The 19754-nt window shown below is 35.6% G+C and overlaps 1 long non-coding RNA gene across 1 annotated transcript in view; it reads left to right on the top strand.

Annotated features, from left to right (window-relative positions):
• Positions 1 to 18395, top strand: part of LOC138148136 (uncharacterized) — a 28462-nt gene extending 10067 nt beyond the window's left edge. Inside the window, exon 5 of the long non-coding RNA XR_011164983.1 lies at positions 18323 to 18395. This is a non-coding gene — a long non-coding RNA (uncharacterized lncRNA). The remainder of the gene's footprint in view (positions 1 to 18322) is intronic.
• Positions 18396 to 19754: the final 1359 nt, after the last annotated feature.

The following is a 19754-nucleotide window of genomic DNA, read 5'->3' as shown; positions in this document are numbered from 1 at the left end:
ATAGTCCAGGGAGTTCCTTAGACCTTTTCATGGAGTCCTCAAAATCAAAATTATTTTCACATGAATGTTAAGATGTTTTAATTTCTAATGCAATAAATATTAATAGATTCAAACCCACATAAACAAAAGTTCTTGGAGGAGGAGCCTCAATAATTTTTAAGAGTATAAAGGGGTCCTGAGAGCAAAGGATTTTAGAATCACTGAGTGCAAGTCCTTCACTTTATAGATGAGGAAACTGAGGCTCAGAGAAAGTTATTTATTCAAGCTCTCAAAGCTGTTAAGTGATAGAGTTGGGGTATGAACCTGAGTCCTCTGACCCCAAATATAGAGTATTTTCCTTCTTTTTAAAATGAAGGTAATGAAGATGATCATTAAAGCCCCTCCCAGGTGTGACATTTACAAATATATGAAACCTTCATTGGCTACAATTTATTTAGATTATTGTTTAAAAAAGTTAAGTGTGATAAAGAACTGGGGTCATTTTGTGCTAAAAGTTTTGTTTGTGACTTTCTTTTGGGAGAAAGAGTGCTTGGAATCTGGTCTATCTGTTTCTCTGATCTTAATGTATTGGAATGTTGCCCTGAAGGAATTTCTTTTTTTTTTTTTTTTTTGTAATGCATCAACAGAAAGAAACTCTCTCTTTCACTGTCTTGTATGCAAACCAAACAGATCAGAAGAGCATCACTTTAGGAGAGATAGTTTCCAATCCTCTGCCCTCTTTCCAACCTCCCTGACTTTGTATAGGCTGTTTTCCACATCTAGAAAGCCTTCCCTCATCACTTTCACCTCTTTTTCTTTTGTTTGTTTTTTGGAGGACAATTGGGGTTAAGTAACTTGACCAAGGTCACAGGGCTAGTTTTTATGTTAAGTGTCTCAGGCTGGATTTGAACTCAGGTCCTCCTGACTCCAGGGCCGGTGCTCTATTTACTGCACCACCTAGTCACCCCCCTCACTTTCACCTCTTGAAATCCTTAGTCTTCTTCAAGCTTCAACTAAGGTAAATTCTTTTAGGAAGACTTTCCTGATCCCCCTATTAGTGTTCTCTTCCTCTTCAATTTCTCTTGAATTCATTTCTTTTGTACAAATACCAAATTATATGATCTCCCTTCTCTTATCCCATCATAATTTATAAGTTCCTTGAAGACAAGGATTGTTTAGCTCAACATCTTGCACATAGTAGGTGATTGGTAGGTGACTAAATGGATTGAGTGCTGGAGCTGTAATTGGGAAGACTAAAATTCAAATCCTGAATCACATACTCACTATCTGTGTGACTGAGCAAGTCACTTAACCTCTGCTTGTCTTAATCTGGGGGAGAAGGAAATTGCAAACCATTACAGTATCCTTGCCAAGAAAACTTCACGGACAGTACTGATATGCTATTATTGTCCACAGAGTTACAAGAAGTTGGGCATGAGGGGCGGCCAGGTGGCTCAGCGAGTAAGAACACTTGCTCCAGTATCAGGATGACCTGGGGATCAAATCCAGGCTCAGATACTTAGCACCACACCCAGAAATAACTGGCCATGTAACCTTGAGCAAGTTACTTAACCCTTATTGCTTATAAAAAAAGAAAAAAAAGAAGTTGGGCATGACTGAATGAATGAGCAATAGGTGTTCAGTAGAAGTTTGTTGAACCAAATTGCATGGAACTGAATGAATTTGACTTGGATCGCATCAAAACCAAGAGGAGGTTGCCTAGAAAGCTATTTATTTCTCTGTCCCTGCAAATCTTCAAGCAAAGACTAGATGACCATTAGTTGGTGATGTTTTAGAAGACATTTCTGTTCAAGTCTGGTTAAACTAAATGAGTTGCGAAATCTCCAGAGATTAAGGATTCTGGAGTTGGAAGATCAGGGTTCAAATCCCACCTCTGACACTTACTACCTGTGTGACCTCAGGCAAATCATTTCATCCCCCTGGGCCTCAGTTTCTTCATCTGTAAAATGAAATTGTTGGACTAGATCATATCAGAGGTCCCTTCTAGCTCTCAATCTATGATCCTATGCAGTCTTGGAACCCTATGACATATTTCATTATTCTAGACTAAAACAAGCAAAAGTTTCTCTTCATTAACTACCCAACATCTCTGCTCACTCTACTTTCCCCAAGACTCTATCTCTCCCCATCTCCAATACTTTCTTGCTATTTTTGTCTCTTCTATTACCTGGAGAAAAATAATGGGAACGTATTCAGATCAATATGTTCCATTTTTAGACTATTTCATTTTAAAGGTGGTTAAAGGAAGAGGGCAATAGTAGACACAGAGGAAAAAATCCTTATTTTAAAAAAACAAACCCAGAATCAATGAAGCAGCTATTTGGGAGCTGGCAGCCTCTCCCATGCTCCTCAAATCACATCAGTCTATTGACAGCCAGCATCTTTGCTCAAGTTTGACCCCACACTAGAATTCCAATATGCTTCTCAGGTAAAGGAATTAAAGAAGAAGTAGGGAAAAGAGAGGCCTAGGTGGTGTAATTGATAGAATATCAGACCCAAGAAGAGAAATTGTATATTCCGTTCTCCTAAAAAATGCAAAAAGAATGAATATGGACTTACCCAAGTTCAATATTTAAGAACTCCAGGCTACAAATTCAATGGCTAAGGAGCTGCCTTCTGAGGTCAACTCTACACATGGGAAATAGATTTATCCTACTAGGTCTGGTTTCTGTGACTGATTTTTTCAAAGCCTCATAACAAGTCAAAGAGGGAAGGAGATCATTAGAGATTATCATCTGGTTTCTTTCTGTCCTTTTATAGAAGAGGAAGCATATTCTGCATAGCTCAAGGCCTTTAAAAAGACTCTTTCTTTCCTTTGACAATGACTGTTGGAGAATGCAATTCACACCTCAGCTTTTTAAGTAGGTCATAAGGCTGAAATGCATGTGACATTATCTTCCATATGGTTGCATTTGTTTTATTTATTTGCCTATATGGGCTTGTCTTTTTTTTTCCTTTATAGATAGAAGGCCCAATATAAGGTAGAGCATGTGACAAGAGACAGCAAAGCATAACGAAAAGTATATTCATTGGTTTCAGAGCTCAAAACTTAAAAAACTTTGTGACTCCGAACGAATAACTGGACCTTTCTGAACCTCAATTTTACCATCTATAAAATGGGAGCAATGGTTCTTGTCTTTATGACTTCATGGGTTCATTTTAAGAAATGGGCTTAAGATACAAGGAAATTGGAAGCTATTATTAAACCCCAATCTATTTTCCTCTGTCCAATGTAGTGGAAAATCCTGAGATTGGCTTGAGCAGACAGTAGATTTCAGCTGTCTTTTTTTCACTTGAGTTGGCCATGGACCCCGATCTGATTGCACTCCAATGAAATGTGCCTTAGCTGTTTGCTTTGCTTTGATTCATCTATTTATCTACTGCCTTCTGAACTGCTCAGTGTCAAGACACATCCTTGTGTGTATATCTGGAAAAAAGTTCCCTCATGACAAGGAAAATGCAGACACTCCCTAACTCACTAAACTGGGACTTTCAGGTTCTTTCCTACAAAATACCTAGTTTAGAAGTCACAGTAAAGTTATTTTAATAAATGAATCATTCAGAAACTCCTGGGAAAATCACATTCATATGTGTGTGAAGGATATACATATTAAATATACATATGTGTATATATTTTCATTATGTGTATATGCAGGTGTAAATGTATAAAGAATGTAACTATGAAAAAGGCATATATATACATCACAATGTGTACATATGTATGTGCATTTATATGTATAAGGAATATATGAAAATGCATATATACATCACAATATGTGTATGTGTATGCATGCATATGAAAAATGTATATATAAAAGAATATATACATTTATATAAAGAATGTATATATAAAATGAATATATATGCATCACAATATGTGTATATAGGTATATATTTGTTTATATAAAAGCTGTATATATGAAAAAGCAGGCATGCATGCCATAATATGTGTATATGCAAGAGTATATGTAAAATATATGAAAGACACATATACACATCATGTGCATATATGTATGTTTATATATATATACACAAAGGGTGTATATATGAAAATTGTATACATACACATCTTCCATATGTGTGTATTGTATGTGTATGAATGATATATACACATATTTGTGAATATATACCTCATATGTACATACCACACATATGTGTATACATATAGGTGTATGTACACACATTTGTGTGTGAAGATAGAGAGATTGATAGATACCCATCTATCCGGCTCTCTATATGAAAAACACATCAATATCACACATATGTGTGTATGTCCTTCTTTATGTCCCCATAACCCCAGATATTAAAGCTCACCTTGAAATTTTAAGGAGAAAATATGCATTTTTCTCTTTCTCTTTGTAGTTCCTCCCCTGGTGCTTTGAAAGGTTTGTAAACAAGAAATGTTCTGAATACTTGGCTGGAACAGTTGAAGAGGCATAAATGACCCTGTTTTGTTTTGTTTTAAAGTTTCATTGATGCCTTTTTGTTTTGTACATCACAGTTACTTCCCAGTAGCCATTTTCCCACATAGAACCCTTCCTTATAACAAAGAAGAACACTTAAGTAAAACCAACTGGATGTCAGACACAACATATGAAAATTGCCAGCCATCAGTGTGCCTGTGTTCCTACAGCTTCCCTAACATTTACTCTTTCTATCTTTTATCATCTTTGCTAATTTTCCTGGGCAGGAGGTGAAATCTCAGAGTTGTTTTCATTTAGGCTGCTGTTGTTATTTAATATTATTATTTTATTAATTTGGAGAATTTCTTCATGTGGTTATTCATAATTTTCTTTTCTTTTTTTATCAAATGCTTTATTAACTTCTAGTTTACATCATTCATTTCCACAAGATTTTGAGTTACATATTTTTTTCCCGTTTTTCCCCTACCCACCACCCCAAAATAGCAATCCCACTGGATATCCCCTCCTCCAATCTGCTCTCTCCCATATCTTCTCCTATACCCCCTCCAACTTTCCAGTAGGGCATGGTAGATCTCTATGCCCCAGTGCCTGTATATCTTATTTCCCATTTACATGTAAAAAAAATTGATAATAGTATATATATATTCTAAACATTTGATTTTAAAACTTTGAATTCCGAATTCATTCCCTTCCTCCCTTGTCACCCACCCTTATTGGGAAGATAAGCAATTCAATATAGGTTGTACATGTGTAGCTATGCAAAACATATCCATAGTATATATATTGTAAAAGACTGACTATATTTCCCTTCCTCCTATCCCACCTCCCACTTGTTCTATTCTCTACTTTGATCCTGTCCTTTTTCAAAAGTGGGTGCAGGGCGGCTAGGTGGCACATGAACAGAGTACTGGCCCTGGAGTCAGGAAGACCCAAGCCCAAATCTGGCCCCAGACACCCAACACACACATATACAACACACACACACACACACACACACACACACACACACACACAACTAGTCCTATGACACTGGGCAAGTCACCCAACCCCAACCGCCCTGCCCTCCCCCCTCCAAAAAGCAAAACACCAAAAAAATAAAATAAAAATAAAAAAATAAAATAAAAAAGTGGGTGCTTCCAACTTCCCTTCCCCCCCAGCCTTCCCTCCCTTCCATCATCCCCCCTCTCATGCCCTTCCCCCCTACTCTTCTATAGGGTGAGATACCATATTGAGTGTATATATTATTCCCTCCCTAAGCCAAATTCAATAAGAATGAGGTTGACCCATTCCCTTTTGACTTCCTGTTCTTCCTCTCCATTGTAACTATTTTCCCTTACCTCTTCTATATGAGATAGTTTACCCCATCTGTCTCTCCCTATCTCCTCTCATTATAATAAATTTCACCTTTTAAGTATCATCCCTTCCCATTAAACTTGTCCTCTGCCCTCTATGTATACCTGTACACATATATACATACATTCACATATGTATTCATGTGCCCATATACCCTCCTATATAGACATACATATGTGTCTGTGTGTGTATATAATATACATTTCTATTCCCTTCAATTATTCTCATTCTGAGAAAAGTTTCATAAGTTACAATTATCATTTTTCCATGTAGGAATGTAAATAGTGCAACTTTGATAAGTTCCTTGTGATTTCTTTTCCCTGTTTATCTTTTCATGCTTCTCTTGCTTCTTGTATCTGAAATTCAAATTTTCTATTCAATTCTGTTTTTTTTTAATGAAGAATGCTTGAAAGTCCTCTATTCCACTGAATGACCATATTTTCTCCTGAAACATGATACTCAGTTTTGCTGGGTAGGTGATTCTTCATTTTAATCCCAGCTCCTTTGCCCTCTGGAATATCATATCCCAAGCCATTCCATCCCTCAGTCTCTAAGCTGCCAGATGTTGTGTTATCCTGATTGTGTTTCCACAATATTCAAATTGTTTCTTTTTGGCTGCTTATAATATTTTCTCCTTGATCTGGGAATTTCAGAACCTGGCTATAATATTCCTACGAGTTTTCTTTTTGGGATCTTTTTCAGGAGGTGATCGGTGGATTCTTTCAACCTCCATTTTGCCCTCTGATTCTAAAATATCAGGGCAATTTTCCTTGAGAATTCCTTGAAGGATGATTTCTAGGTTCTTTTGTTGATCATGGCTTTCAGGTAGTCCAATAATTTTTAAATGATCTCTCCTGGATCTATTTTCCAGGTCAGTGGTTTTTCCAATGAGATATTTCACATTGCCTTCTATTTTTTTTTTTCATTTGTTTGGATCTGTTTAATAGTATCTTGGTTTCTCATAAAGTTACTAGCTTCTATTTGCTCCAATCTAATTCTGAAGGAATGCTTCTCTTTAGTGAGCTTTTGAGATTCTTTTTCCATTTGGCAAATTTGGCTTTTTAAGGCATTATTCTCTTCATTGCCTTTTTAAGACTCTTTTGCCATTTGAGTTAGTCTATTTTTTAAAGTGTTATTTTCTTCAGTCAGGTTGTTGACTCTCATTTCATAATTTTCTTGCATCATTCTCATTTCTCTTCCCAATTTTTCCTCCACTTCTCTTATTTGATTTTCAAAATCCTTTTTAAGCTGCTCTATGGCCTATAACCAGCTCATATTTTTTCTTGGAAGCTTTTGGTGCAGGAGTTCGGACTTCACTGTCTTCCTCCTGTTCCATGCTTTGATCCTTTTTGTCCCCAAAAGAGAAGTCTAATGTTGGATTCCTCTGTTTGCTTTGCTTCATTTGTTTATTCATGTTGCCACTTAATTACTTGACTTTTGGGCTTTTTGCTACAATAGGACTCTGCTACAAGACAGGGAAGCTTTGTACCAAACACTGGGGTTTTCTCAGCTGCCAAAGGTATTAGTTGGGTGTCCTCTCTGAAGCCTCCACATGCTCTGGCAAGCTGGTCACACACCCCAGGACCTCCACCCTAGACTGCAATCCACATCCAATCAAGTTAAAGCAAGAGTGATTACCCCTCAGACTGGTCACTTGGTCCCCCTACAGTCTGCAGGCCAGGAGCTGAAGCTGGCAGCAGTTGCACAGCCACTGTGCCTCAGTGGCTTCTCCCTCCAGGGGTTAAAGGCCAAGCACTCCCAAACTACTGGATCCCAAAGTCCACACTGCACTGACCTCTCACTTAGTTCTTAATTTCTATGGGTTGATAATTCTGGAAACCACTACAGCTGCTGGTCATCTGAAGTCCCTCCAGCCAGTGGCTTGTCAGGCCCTGGGGCTCAAACCTCCAGCTAGCATGGGGCTGGGGTTGGCTCCCAGAGCATTGTTCTGGCTGCTCCCTGCCGGCCTGCCAGGCTGTCCTCAGCGGGAGGTTAGCTTCTCTGTGTTGTTTTGTGCTTTTTGTAGCACCAAAGTTTGTTCAGAGTCACCTTTTATATGAATTGGAGGTGGTGGGAGCTGGAGCCCAACAGAAGTCCTGTTCTTACTCCCAATTTTCTTTTCTTTCAAAAACTTTATATTCTTTCACTATTTAGCTAATGGACGATGACTTTTCTTATATATTTGCATCAGTACTGTAGCTCAAGGGTTGGCAAACTACAATCTAAGGGCCAAATTCAGTCCATTGCCTGTCTTTTTTTTTTCATGGCCCATGAATGTTTTTTGTTGTATCATTAGTGGGTCAGATTTGGGGCATAGACCATTGCTTGCTGACACCTGCTCTAGATGACCTAGATATAAAAATGTTATCAGAGATATTTGATGCAAAGAAATTTTCTTCTAGCACCTTTTTTATACTAGTTATACTGTTGTTGTTGTTTTAAAAGTAGTATATAATTTAAATATTATCTTTTGTGTGTATGTGTGTGAGATCTTCTATCCCTCTAACCACAGTTATGAAAAAAGTATGACCTATATTTGTCTCTTTTTTTCTTTTAAATTGTGTTACCTCATTTTTAAATCACATCCATTTGGCATGTGCTATAAGGTAATGATCTCAAACTATTACTCAGTTTTTCCAGTAGTTTTGTGTAATAAGGAATCATTCCCTTAGTATTTTTAAAAATCAAACACTGAGCTACCATTAGTTGGTTTTTAAATAGGCTTATTTCATCTCTCCCAGTGATCTTTTCTATTTTTTTTAAATTACCAAATAGTTTTTGATGATCATTGATTTATAATATGGTTTCATATCTGGTAATGCTAGATTGGGTCCATTTACTAGCTCTTGTTCCTTATTTTCAGTTAAGTCCCCAAACTTTTATTTCTCTAAATTATTTTTAAAATATTATCTTTGTCTAGTTTGACAAAGTGCCACTTTGTTACTTTGACTGGAATAAAATTAAATCTTTATTCATTTATTTATTATTATAAACAGTGCTAAACTTATTATTTTAAATGATAATATTAATTTAATTATATAAATTTTATTATTGAATCATTATTATTATAGATACTATTAAAATTTACATTATCATGACCAAATAACGAATATAACTATTTCCCTATTTAAGTGTTTTTCATTTCTGTAAAAAAGTGTTTTGTAGCTGAAATAATATGAAGCCTGAATAAATAGGTTAACTTCCAGATATTTTATTGAATTGTAGTAATTTTGAATGGAGTATTTTTCTATCTTCTGTTCTTGGCTTTTGTTAATATTATGGGGAGTTTTGTGGAGTTATTATGAATCCTGCCACTTTACTAAAACTATTAATCATCTTTTTAATTCCTTTGCTAATTCTCTTGGGTTTTCTCAATACACATTCATGTCTTTCCAATTTGGAATAATTGTTTATTCTTTCCCAATGTTTATACTTTTAATTTCTCTTTTTAATGATAACATTTCCTCTACTTACTGCAAAAACTTCCAGTATTTCTCTTTTGTGCATAATTTTGTGCATAAAGAAACTAATTCTTGGTTTAAGATATATACTTTTGATCAGATAAAAGAAGGTCCCTTGCATGCAATTCATTTTAGGGTTTTAAAATAAATTAGCAGAGCTAAAACTAGCATGGAACCACTGGATCTTTGTGCCAGTTGCTTTCAGATTGAGAGCTGTAAGGGACTTTAGAAGTTACCTAATCCAATCTTCTTGTATTTCAGATGAGGAAAAAGAGACTTAGAAAGGCTAAGTGACTTTCCTAGGGTCAGAAAGCTACTATATAGCAGAGAAGATACTTGAAACCAAATCTTTCTGACTTTAAAGACTGCTCTCAATCCATTATGCCATGTTTCTTTTCAATATATCTATATTGCTATTTATGTATCCACGTATGTAAATAGGTAGATAGATAATATAGATATACATAAATATAGATATGGATAGATGTGTCATCTACATCTCTTGGGTAGACTTTGAATATAGATAATGAGCTATGCCCAGAATTGAAGAAGAGATGTAGTGCCAGATTGAATTGCCTTACAAAAAATGTAGCAGGCTTTTTACTGACTACAGTCATTTGACAAGATTATATTAAGTGTTTCCTATATGTCAGGCACTAAGCTAAGTCCTGAGAACACAAAAAGAGAAAAAAGAAAATATAGTTCTTTCCTTCAAGGAGATCACATTCTAATCAAGGAGACTATGCAAAAATTGTATATAATATGATGTAAATACAGTTTAAATGGAAGTTAATCTCAGAAAGAAGGTGTTACCATTTGAAAAGAACATCAAAAGGCCTCCTGCAGTAGGTATAATCATATGAATGAAATGAATGAAGCCAGGAAAACCAGAAGGTGGTGGTGAGGAGGGAAATCATTTCAGGCTTGAGGGGTGGGCAACACAAAGGAAAAGGTGTGTACCTTTTGTCTGGAACTTTGTGGTGGAGCTAGGTGTTTGAGGAAGAGCAAATAGGCCAGTCCATGTTAATCATAGAAAAGACACACACACACAAACACACACATACATACACATGTACATTTATATGTATATACATACAGATATAAATAAAGAGAGAGAACATATAGAGGAGAATAAAGTATAAGAAGAGTAGACTCCTACTCTAAAATCACTGCTATCTGTAGTGATTTTAAAAGACAAAAAGATAATATTATATTTTGTCCTGGAGGGTAAAAGGGAGCCACTGGAATTTATTAACACATAGTGACATCATCAGACCTGTGCTTTTGGTAGCTGAGTAGAGGATGGATGACTTGAACAAGGGAAGCCAATTAGAAGACTCTTACAATAATGCATATGGGTCCAAAGAGTTATAAAATGGTATATACCCTTTGACCTAGCAATATCACTATTAGGTATTTTTGCCAAGGTGATCTGGGAAAAAGGAAAAGAACCTATATGTTCTAAAATATTTATAGCATCTAGCTTAAATAATTGGAAATCGAGAGGATGCCCATCAACTGGGAAATGACTAAACAAGTTGTTGTATATGATTATGATAGATTAATGCTATGTTGTAAGATGATGAGCAGGTAGATTTAAAAAAATCATGGAGAGACTTGCATGAAACAATGAAGAGTCAAATGAGCAGAACTAAGAGAATATTGTATATAGTAACAGCAATATTGTTTGAATAATAACTGTGAACAGATAAGTTATTCTGAGTATTACAAATACTCAAACCAACTATAAAGCACCTATGAAGGAAGATTCTATCTACCTCCAGAGACATAACTGATAAATAGAAGTATCTATAGCATTTTTTGCATGCATGCATACATACATACATGTGTGTTTATGCGTATCTATGTACACTTTCTCTATTTCAGGATGGGGAAGGAGGGAAAGAAATAGCTGGAACTTGAAATGTGACAAAAATAAATTTAAATTTAAAAATTATAATTCAGGCATGAGGGGAAGTGGACTGCACAAAAGTGGCAGCTGTGTGAGTGGAATGAAGGGTATGTATATGGACAATGTAATGATGGTAGAAATGATGACACATGACAATAAACTGGGCATGTGGGGTGAGGTGCAAGAGTATGCTGGGATATATTTAAGATTCTCCTAAATGCAGGGCCTACTTTTAAGTTTAATCTGAATTATTAATATTTTTTCCAGGGGTGGCTAGGTGGCGCAGTGAGTAAAGCACAGGCCCCAGAGTTGGGAGGACCAGAGTTCAGTTCTAGCCTCAGACACTTAACACCCACACAAAAATACTAGCCATGTAACCTTAGGCAAGTTACTTAACCCCAACTGCCCTCCAAAAAGCAAAAAAAAAAAAAAGTTTCCATCACTTTATTAAGTTTAGACAACCAGTTAAACAATAAACCAACCCCTGAGTTGTAGCTATTGTCAGTTTCTGAGGTGTAAATGTTCAGGCTGAAAATTTAACAATTTATTTTTGCAAGTCAATACAAACTTGTTCCAGCATACACCTTGGTAAGAGCAAATGAAGAGTTGAGGATAAGTTTGAAGTTGGGAACTTGGGTGACTGGGAGAATGATAGTCTTTGGCTGGAATAGGAATGCTAGGAAGAGGGAAAGGATTGGGGGAGAAAGATGAGCTCTATATGGAATATGTGGAATTTTAGATTCCTACTAGACATTCAATGCAATACATCTAACAAGAGTTAGTGATGCCAGATTGAAACTCAGGAGAGAGACTATTAGAGCTTGGAATCATCCACACAGAAAGGTGATAAAAGTATTAAGTGAGATAGTGAAGAGTGGAAAAGAAGAAAGAAAGGGAGAAGAGATGAAAATAGACACAAAAAGACAAGATGGATTAGGCTAGAGACCTAGGGGTGTGACTTGGGTGATGAAGCATTGAAGAAGCCTGAAGATTAGTCAAATTCAAACAGGGAAAAGGAGAATTAAGAGACAGCAGTGCCATGAAAACCTAGAAAGGAGAGAATATCAAGGAGAAGAGAATGATCAACAATATCAAAGGCTATAGAGAGAAGGATGAGGATTGAGAACAGGCCATTAGATTTCTTAATTAAGAGATCATTGAAAACTTTGCAGAGGGCAATTTCAATTGAATAATAATATGGGAAGCCAGATTCTGGGGGTGGAGTGGTTTCTTCCTGAAATAAAGACTAGTCTTCAAAATGATATTCTTCCACATACCAGGTCATCACAAAATAATCTCTGAAGAATTAAAGTTGAATCATCAAAAGGGTGATGGGGAGGAACATGGAGGGAATAAGTATACTACATTACCAGCCAAGAGGACCATGAAATCAGGGAGGTGATGCCATGACTTGCAAATGAATTAGATTTAAGTGAAGGAGGGCTGTGCAAAGTCACCAGCTTCACTTTCTCCTCTGGAGCCATCTGGGTCCAGTGTAAAGATAAAGATCAGGATGATTGGAGATGGCCCCCACCAACCAAGAATTTCATAAAGGAAAAAAAAACATAAAGGATGTCATCAGAGAAATGTACCATTAGAGAAGTAGGCAGTCTGGTCATTTGGCAAGAGCAAAGAGTAGGCAAGGCTACTGTGTCACCCGCACCCAGATTATTGTTTGGTAGAAAGAGGGAGCTCAATAAATTCTTGTTCATTGGCTGATTAGTTAAATAACAGGAATGTGTGCTTCATTAGTAGGCAAAAAAATATTAAGAGAACCAGTAAAATTTCCATAGAATGTTCAGTAGACTTCCTGTAGGGGATTTGTAGGAAAGATGTAAATAAGAAAAGCATGAGGTAAGAGCTTGGATGTGTTGCATTCTGCATTGTTGGAAGGATTAGCTATACTTATCAGACTACACAGATCTATCAGAGTATCAAGGAAGTATTTTTTTTCAATGTTTTTTTTTTCAGTGTCAACTGATATAATGATGGGACCTGTTTTTTTTTGTTTGTTTGTAGGATTAATTATACCAAATGATCAACTCAAGTTGTATCACTGGTTTAAATCCAACATAGTCATAATGAATACTTCTTTTATATGCTGCTATAATTTTGTTTTATTATGCTAATATATTTAATATTTTGGTATAAATATTTCTCTTATTCTTCCTTGCTTAGAATGTCAAGACCATGATTGCCCCCCTCCCGCCTAAATAATTTTATAGAATGCATTCTTTCTTGGTTACTGAGAATTATATTTTAAAATGTAATTAATCAGTTCACCTATAATGAGTTCACCTGTAAATCCATCTAAACCCTGGTTTCCTTTTGTTTGGGAGTTCATTTATGGCTTGTTCAATTTTTCTTTTTGAGACTGGATAGATTAATATCTCCATGTCTCATTGTGTTAATTTGGGTATTTTTATTTTTTATAGGTCATATTTCATTTTTTAAAACTCTCATTTTACTGAAATTCCATTGAATCATAGTAAATAAGCATTTATCAGCATGAGAAAATGGGTAATTATGGAAAACTATTGAAAAGACTTCTATAGTGCAATTTTGTGGGGTTTATCAAACACAGTTTTTTCCCTGCTACAGTTGATTTGTATTAAGAACCACAGATTTATTTACAATTTCAGATTTGATATTTATATTTTAGTGCCTGTTACTTATATTATCACTTAAGTGATTGCACTAATTTTTTCTAATTAGTCTATCATATTTTGTAGGGCTTTTAGACCTATTAGTAATAGAAATTAGTAAGTGTGGTTAAACTTTAATAACTCACTGATAAATTATTGCTTATAAACAGGTATTTTTATTATGTGTAATACTTGGTGAAAATATCCAAAACATTTCAAAATATTAATTTTTCAACAGTGTAAAATTCTCTTATGGTACAACATGCAAATTATTGTTCTATTATAATTTGCTAAAACTATACATGAGTTTAGATATTGTGTAATATATAAGTAGATACTTTTTATATTCCCTCATCTAAAAGAAATATGACTTGCAAGTTGGGATATTTAAGAATTCAACTCTAGAAAATACAAATTGTGTTCACAAAATTTTTAGAGTTAACTTGTTAATCCCTTTTCCCTTAGAAATACTTTATAAATATGTTGTAGTTCCCACAAAAATGATTTTTCATAGTAATTAGTGTATTTATCTTTATTATGTGTTGTGTATCCATCTTCTATTTTTATTTTGGTGGCTTTATTTTCTTTTTATTTTATTATCAAATTAGGTGATGTGTTATTGAATTTGATTGTCATTTTTTTTCAACAACAAAAAACCTTTCCTGTTATAGAGTTCTGTACTCTTAAATTTTTAAAAATTAATTTTTACACTATAGGTGTTAAGAATATTTTTGGTTGCTGTTGTTGCATCAGGCTATTTATTTGGTTATTCTTTAAATATTTTATAACACTTTCATTTCATTTATCCTCTTTCCCCATTTTGTTATTATTATTCTTCTAAAAATGCCTTTTGCTTGAACCCATGAAATTTTGTATGATGCCTTTTTTGTCATTCTTCTTAACATTATATATGTGTTATGACAGTATGTTTTTACTTTGTGTCTTTTGCTCATATTTTATTTATTTTTTATATTTATTTGCAACTTTGATATTGCAATATTGTACAACATTGATGTCTATAGTTTGTATAGTCTTTAATATTCATAGTAAGAATTCACTGAAGAGCTTTCACATATAGTTTTCCCAGCTCATTATTTTCCTTTAAAAAATCTTTCCATAAGTTTCACCCAGTTTTGAAAGGGGGATATTGAAATCTCTTATAATTATTGCTACATGATATTATATTACAATTATTAGCATTACCATTAAGAATTTAGACAACATGAGGGGTGGCCAGGTGGCTCTCAGCAAGTAAGAGCACCGGCTCCAGTGTCGGGATGACCTGGGGATCAAATCCGGGCTCAGATACTTTGCACCACACCCAGAAATAACTGGCCGTGTAACCTTGAGCAAGTTACTTAACCCCGATTGCTTTAAAAAAAAAAAAAAGAATTTAGACAATATGCCATGCAGTACAAATAAATTCAAAATAATACTGTGTCATTGCCTATGCTGCATATTATAGTTTCCCTTTTTATTTCTATTCATTTTCTGAAACTATGATTATAAACATAGTTTTTTTTGAAATCTCCTGATGCATAATAAATTTTGCACCAGCACCTCATTTTTAAGTTATTTTGTTTGAACTATGTTTCTTCTGTGTAATACATTGTTAAATTTGTAACCTTCCATTCTCTATAGTTTTTTGAGGCACTGATTTAACTGATATGCAAAATGATAATTGCAAAATTTGGCTTTTTCTCCATCTAACTCATTTGTATTAATTTAATTTTTTATCTCCTCTTTGAAGTTAGCATTTAGTCTTTGCTATTTGTTTCCATACACTGATTTGAACCACAATTTCTCCCACAGAATATCCTCACCTATCTCCATCCTGTTATTAGTACTTTAACCAAAATTCCTTAACTTTTCTTTTATTATTACTTTCATCTTTGTCTTCTTTTTATCTTTCTGTTTTCAGCCCAGATAAGAGTAGAGTAGATCTAAAGCTGGAGGGTACCTCAGACGTCAACTAGTTTCAAACCCTCATTTTACAGATGAGGAAAATAAGGTCCAGAGAGACTTGTAAAATGGAGATTCAGGACTCGAATCCAGATTTTCTTGCTAAAAACCCAACGTTCCTCAGTAACAACCTAACTTGATTAAAAAAATCAATTATTAATCTCAGATAACATATTGGTACAATCAGTTACTCTATGATTCCAAGCCTGGAGAGCATCACACAGTCTAAGGTTCACTCCTGCCTTCAGAAACATAAGGCAACTGAAAGAGTCTTTAGTTTAGACTAAGTGTTGCCACATCACCTCAAGGTGATGCTGAGCCCATAGCTTCTCCTTTTCATTGGTTCACCCCCTAAAAGTTGTTCCAATAAGGGTGTTTAAATGCTACTTTCTACGGGAAGCCTATCTTGATCCCTCCAAGCTGCTAGTGTTCTCCCAACCCTCTCCCTAAATTGTATTGTATTTATTTTGTATATAGCCATGCACACATCTCACCTCCACCAATAGATTGTAACCTCCCTGAGAGAGTAATGGTTATTTCTTTCTTTGTCCTTGTATCCCCAGTGCCAACCACAGTGCCTGCCACAAGTTATTTAATAAATGTTTGTTAATTGGTTGCTTGAGGGAGTTTACTTTCCCTGAATTTTATTAATTCATGTTTCCTTATACGGCACTAGACTATTATTTGTCATCCTGGGGAATTTGTTTATTTGTTTTAAATGATTAAAAAAATATTATAAGCCAAACTTTTCCAAGCTAAAGGAGTCTAGTCACTTTCTTTTTAAAATTTTAACTGCAGGGCCATTGCTTTGCAAGAGACTGATATCAATTTGTCATCTTTTTTTTCCCCTTTTCCTTCACTGAACAATAAAGGAAACAATTCTAGCTTTAACAACTAGGACATAAATAAGAAAAACAGCTCAAAAAGCAGAACGCTGTGAGGCTGTTAAATGCTCAGATCCTTTTAGGTCCCACCACAAACAAGGATCAGGGACTTAAAAGAACCTTTTCACATATTGTTACTGGAACACAAGGCATCAAATCAACTTCTTTCTTCTTCTTTGAACCAAAATGACAATCATACTGAGAAGCCTCCCACCCCCCACCATCTCCTGAGTCATTCAAAGATTTTGTTACTGGAGTTATTTTAAATGGGGGAGGATAAAAGTACTAGGGGACAGATTGTGGGGGCCTAATCCTAAGCTGACAGGGACTATATGTCCCTCAAGAGATCACTTATCTTTATTGGGATAGTTCTTTGTGGGGCACATGGTACCAGAGATGGGCAATCCAATTTGAATGAGATAAGAAACAATAGAAGTTTCCCCCTGCCCCCACCTCCTTCTCAAAATCCCCCTGCCACCTCACAGACTGAACCTTTCAAGTATACTAAGGGCTGGGGCGATTTGACATGGGTGTTAGGCTAACACAAACACAATACAAACAGAGACTGAACTCCCACCCCTTACTGACACAGTGTGCAGATACAGCTGTCCAACTGTAGACTGAAAGCCAATAGGGAAAGATGGGTATTACATCCCAAACTTGAGCCTGTTCTTAGGCCTCAGTTGGAACTCCAAGAGAGGAAAGTTCCAATGTTTCATAACTGTTTGTGAAAAGCTCTGGATTTAGGCAACTTTAAAAAAATCATTGTTGACTCTTGCTTTTACATAATTTCATTTCCAGATATATTCCATTCCCAAAAGAACTCTTTCTCTTGCAAATGACAATTTTTAAATTAAGTCTGTGATTTCATTGGTGTAGGGAAATCCCAGTGAGAAAACTCCCTCCACTGATGGCAGACTAGAGGTGTACAGTGACTTATCCAGCATCATAAAACCATTATGTGTCCATGTTAGAACTCAAGCCCAGATCTGCCTGATTCTTGGCTCTCTCACCATCCACTATGCCACTCCCCTTCCCCATTAAAAATTTAAACAAAAAATAGTCAACCCAATGACCGCGTTTGACTGATATATGTAATATCCTGCCCTTGCTGTCCCTTATCCCTCTTCTGTTTTCAAGGACTAGCATTCTTTTTTCTATTATTCAAAGTTCTATTTCTTTAAGTAACCCTTCAAAAAAATCCAACAGATTTTGTTGTTATTTTATGGAATTTAGTGGGTAAAGGATAAGGCAAAGGGTACTACCTATGAAATGGAAGCAGAAACAGTTCATAGGATCACAGATTAAGATCCAGAAGGGACCTCAGAAGTATTCAAGTCAAACCCTACCTTCTCCCATTTTATTAAAGAATAAACATTTTACAGATGAGGAATTCTTGAATGTTTTAAAGTAACACCTACCACAATTTCTGCTTATCTTACTTGTGTTTCTATTAATCATCTTTCATAACGATTGAGTGTTGTGTCCTTCATACATAACATACAGGAGGAAAAATTGGCCGGGACAGAGACCTTTTTAATGACAATTTGTTGAGTCACGTTCACTAAGCTCTGCATAAAGTAATAACAGCTCACATTCATATGGCACTTTATGGATTACAAAACACCTCTATTATCTCCTTTGATCCCTCAAACAGCATATTATTATCACTATTTTACAGATGAACAACCATTATCAGAGAGGTTAAGTGCATCCAATCCAACTATCCACACTAGCCATCTTCCCTGCCTGGGTATGTACTCTCCTTTCCCTTTCCACCTCTTACTCTGGGAACAATAATCAATCAATACTACTGTTGTTTTTGGCTCTACTCACTGTCCCTGTGACTTTCCAAACCAAGACACCATTCCTTGGCCATCGTAGTCTTGTATGTATCTGTCCTCTATTAAAATATGAGCTCCTTGAGGGTGTGGGCTGCCTTCCTTTTGTATTTGTAGCTCTAATGTTTGGTATATAGTAAGTGCTTAGAAAATTTTTTTTATTCATTCATCATACAAGTAGTATGTTTTGGAGGAAAGATTAGAACCCAAATTTCTCTAATTCCAGGTCAGTGCACTATCTACTAGATAGCATGACCCCCTACATTCATTATAAATTAAATATTAAATCCATTAAATAGGATCTGTGTGTTACATGAAGGGAAGATTTATCTCATACTTATTTATATTTTGTAAACATATCATCAAAGATTGCAAATAATTAATCTTTGTAGAAAACATTTATTAAGTAACTATGAGGTTATAGGCATTATGGTAGGTACAGGGGATACAGAGGAAAAAACAATGAAACAGTCTCTGCCCTCAAGGAGCTTACATTCCATCCTGAGAAACTACATATATGTATATGCATATATATGTATATATATGTATGTATATACAAAATAAATACAAGGCAGCTGGGGGATGGGGTGAGGGTAGCAAGGTATTAGCCTCTGGGAAGGACTTCAAGCAGAAGGTGGCACTTGAATCTATCCCTTGAAAGTAACTAGGGAGGCTAGAGAATTGATCTGAAGTTGAAGACAGTTTCAAGTTCAAGGTTTATCTCTCACATATACAGACAATGTGACCCTAGGCAAGTCATTTAACCTCTCAGTGTGCCGGGCAACTCTCTAGAATTATAAGTTATAGAGATGGTACCAACCTACAATGGTAGAGGGAATATAAATCTAGTGACACTTCTAGGTACTGTCCTATGTTATTTTTCATCCTTACACTAATGTAGCTTACAAACCACTATGAATTAGTAGGTAATGCTTACAGAGTTGTCTGAGGCACAAAGAGTTTAAGTGACAAATTGCAAAATTACTGTTTCTGGAGTCAGAGGACCTAGGTTCAGATTCATTCTTTGATATTCAGTACCTATGTGATATTGGACAAGTTGCTTAAATTCAATGGATCTTCATTTACTTTCCTGTAAAATGAGGGAGTTGAACTCAAGGGCCTCTTAGGTCTCTCCCAATTCTAATTCTTTGTATCTATATCTCATCTCAGGTGATGCTAATCGTAAATGTTAGTGCTAAGACTTTTACCTAGTGCTTCCTGACTTCCCAACACTATCCATCCTCTCATTCTGTTCCTGGTGGGTGATGATAT

This window comes from Petaurus breviceps, unplaced genomic scaffold (assembly GCF_028583685.1).
Source record: "Petaurus breviceps papuanus isolate PSGF00001 unplaced genomic scaffold, PetGlider_PUasm1.0 90822, whole genome shotgun sequence".
In the NCBI taxonomy this organism is placed as follows: Eukaryota; Metazoa; Chordata; class Mammalia; order Diprotodontia; family Petauridae; genus Petaurus; species Petaurus breviceps.
This window is presented reverse-complemented; position numbering and strand designations above follow the sequence as displayed.